Genomic DNA, 3,369 nt, shown 5'->3' on the forward strand with positions numbered 1-3,369 from the left:
ACAACATTTAAAACCTGAACCAGATCAAAGCATTCAGGGAGAAGGACATTTTCTGGAGCATTAACTAAAAAAAAAAGTTATTTTTTTTTCTTCTTGTTTAATATATTGCAGTATATTTCTTTTTTTGACACTTCCTTAAAAATATTTAAGTTTATACAATTTAGAGTTTAGTGGTAAAGTTTTGCCTGATGAAGTTAGAGGTGAGGAAGGAAAAGATGATTTATTATAGACGAGGTTAGAAAAGGAATGGAAGTAAAAAGATTCAGAGAATAAGCAGACAAGATAACTGGACTAAAGTGAGAAAGCTCCAGAGAAAAATGAAAGGATGAGAAAATCCAGAAAGATGACAAGAAAATGGAAGAATTAGTTTGTCTTACTGATACTTTTAATTGTAAATGTTTAATTTTATTTGAACTTTTAATGTACAACGCCTTGTTTGGCCGAGGTCATTTGAAGGCGCTACATAAATTAAACTTAAAGTCAGAGATAAAGAGAAAAGTAGAGATGAAATGTAAATGGACAGAACATGAGTGGACCACGAAAGACAAACCAGAGAAGAAGAAGCTCCAGAACAAAGTGTTCTGGGACAGACAGAACCCGACATGCATCACCGACAGGTGGATGTGAGACGATCGAAGGTCCTCCCTGACCTACAGCTCCCTGGTTGTGGGCTGGGCTTTCACGACCACACCAACAGAACCAAACAAGACTCGGAACCAGAACCAAATCTCATCACAACAAACTCCCTTTTAAAGAATCCCAACCGGACCAGCAAAGCAGAAAGGCTCAACCACAGCGGGAAGGCCCAGCGCACGTCTGCAATAAAGAAATAAAATGGGTCTTACCTGTCGTCGCACCACCTGGAAAAAAAGCAGCACAAACCGATCCAAATACAGGAAGAAGCAGAAAAGGAAAGAGGAGTTCTGAAACCTCCAAACCAATAACTCCTTCACCGATTCAGCTCCAGCCCAACAACCACAACCTCTGCTGATCCTGTGAGCCTCAGAACCTCCTGATGGTTCCTGAAGATCTGATCCGTCCACACCTCAGAGCTTCCATCTGAACTAAAGTCTGACTGCTGCCCAACAGAAAGCATTGAAGGTGACTTTCACAGATGAGGATGAACTTATTCTAAAAGAGTCAGAGACAAACAAATCCATTTTCAGCACAAAACTAACAAAGTCAAAACATCCAACAGGAAGTAACAAAAGGCACGGCGGCCACAACAGGAAAGTCATGGCACGGCGGCCATGAGGTCGTACGGCGGCGACACGGCGCCCCAGAAGGAAAGAATTGACCACACATACCTTTAAGGGGCTCCAGTGATGAAATGTGCTGAGTGCATTAGAAAGAACGTGTCTCACGTACCTTTGAAGAGCAGGACGGAAATGAAGCTTCCACAAATGAGGGAATCAATGAGACCAGAACACACGAGGAAAATGTTTTATTTATTCAGCTTTTATTTAGGAGCTAAACCTCCTAGAGGAGGTCAAAACCTGCAGGAGGAAAAGTTATGAAGGACATTTCACCTGAAAGGCCTTCAAACCATAAGTTCAGTCCTCACTGTGACCAATAAAGAGCAGATTGATCACTGCTGCACCAAGTAAAATAAATAAATAAAGTCACCTTCAATGCAAGCTTAGAGAAAGAGGAGAAGATCGGCGCGGCGGCCAAACCAATAAACCCAACACTTACTGGTTGAAGATCTTCCTGAGGGGAAAAAAAAAGAAAAGTTCTTTAGAAGTTGAATCATTAGGAATAAACTGAGATTTTCAAAGATTCCTGTCTTTAAGGATCGTAGCTGAAAACATTTATGATCTAAGAACCGTTGGTGATGTAGAAACGTCTGATGAGGCTTTTAGCTCCAGAAACCTTTAAGTTATTTAATCATAATTCTTTCATTTATTTTCCCTTATAATTGTTGTGTTTCCTCAAAGATGGGACACCATCAATAAATGAACTTTAAGTGCAGAAAGTTGTTTTGAATTTATGTGGTGTTGGAAGAATCATCTTTTTTTTAATGTGTTTTCCGAGTCCGACAGTTCTTTGTCCAAACGTTCCGACATCCATAACATGAACGCAACTTTATGGTTTTCATTGGTGCAATTAACACTAAAACTTCAACTAAAATCAGTTTTGAAGTAAACCTGTGTTTATATTAGTTCTAAGCAGAATTAAAGCATGTTTTCAACCAGATTTATTTTATTTCTTTATACTCTAAATACACATCTGGCCCCTCCGTCAAACTTTAGAGCCTGTTTTGGACCTCAAGTCAAAGGTTTCCTGCTCTAAACTCATCTGTCAGGACCAGAGCTACACTCCAAAGCCTTCATGGTCGACCATCTCTGAACGTAGTGCTGAAATAGTTACCTCTTTGTTTTAGTCGGAGCTCCACTTTTCCTGGACAGCAAGGAATTCTGGGAAAAGATCAGAGTACAGCCACCATCAGGCTCCGTTTCATAGCTTCATTTCCACTTCACACCCTGTAAGAGTTCGTTTTTAAACAGTTTAAATTCCCACCCCAAACTTCTTTTATTTTGAAAGGGTTCCCAGTGGTCTTTTAATTTATGATTACGTCGGTTTAGCCAAAACCAAAAACCTGTGAGGGTTTCTAGGACAGTTTCTGCAGAGCGGCTGGAGTTGTGGGCGGTGCCGTTTGTGTGGAATAAGCAGATTTCCCATCATCCCTTTATGCTCTCTCCCTTTAGCTTACAGCTCCTCACACACCTAACCTAATATTAGAAGTAAAACAAAAATCCAGAGCAAGATTGGTGTTAAGCAGCCGAACAGTTTAGATCCCGAATCCAGGAAAACAAAGACGCTCCTGGATCTATTTGTCTATAAGTGGATGAATCAGAATGGAGCAGAGCAGGAAGTTTGGAGTTAAATATTCTGCATCTCATTTATAAACTAATGGTTTATAATATTTGTCTGCTTCTGATTCACAACAATGCAAATAAAATGTATTTTTGAGTTTAATTTTCTTACATCCCCATTATGACTGATTTTCTTTTTAGTCCACTCTTGTAAACATTGAGTTTTCAGTGTTTATTAAAGAAAATAAGCTTAAAAAACTGCATTTCTTTTTTCAAATCGCGAATCAGAATTGGCTTAAAGAAACATTTGTGACTGAAACACACTGGGTAATGCCACAAGCTCAATGAAGAGGAAAGATGAAAGTACAAATAAACTTCAATTGGTAACAGTTTTTTTTCCCAGGTTTCAAAATTAGTTTTTTTGTTCAAATATTCAATTTTATTTTCTCACATTTTCAATAATTCCTTTAGGTTTTCAACATGTATTTTTTTTGTTTAAAACTTCTTTCAGTTTTCCCCCAAAATTTTCAATTTCTCTTTTTTCAATTTTTTT

General features: G+C 38.4%; 1 long non-coding RNA gene across 1 annotated transcript in view; it reads right to left on the reverse strand.

The window, feature by feature from the left end:
- Positions 1 to 1,691: 1,691 nt before the first annotated feature.
- LOC118600100 overlaps positions 1,692 to 3,369 on the reverse strand; it is a 3,059-nt gene continuing 1,381 nt past the window's right edge. Inside the window, exons 2-3 of the long non-coding RNA XR_004949669.1 lie at positions 2,371 to 2,417; positions 1,692 to 1,710 (exon numbers count right to left, since the gene is read on the reverse strand). This is a non-coding gene — a long non-coding RNA (uncharacterized LOC118600100). The remainder of the gene's footprint in view (positions 1,711 to 2,370; positions 2,418 to 3,369) is intronic.

The sequence above is a fragment of the Oryzias melastigma genome, linkage group LG18 (assembly GCF_002922805.2).
Source record: "Oryzias melastigma strain HK-1 linkage group LG18, ASM292280v2, whole genome shotgun sequence".
NCBI lineage: Eukaryota > Metazoa > Chordata > Actinopteri > Beloniformes > Adrianichthyidae > Oryzias > Oryzias melastigma.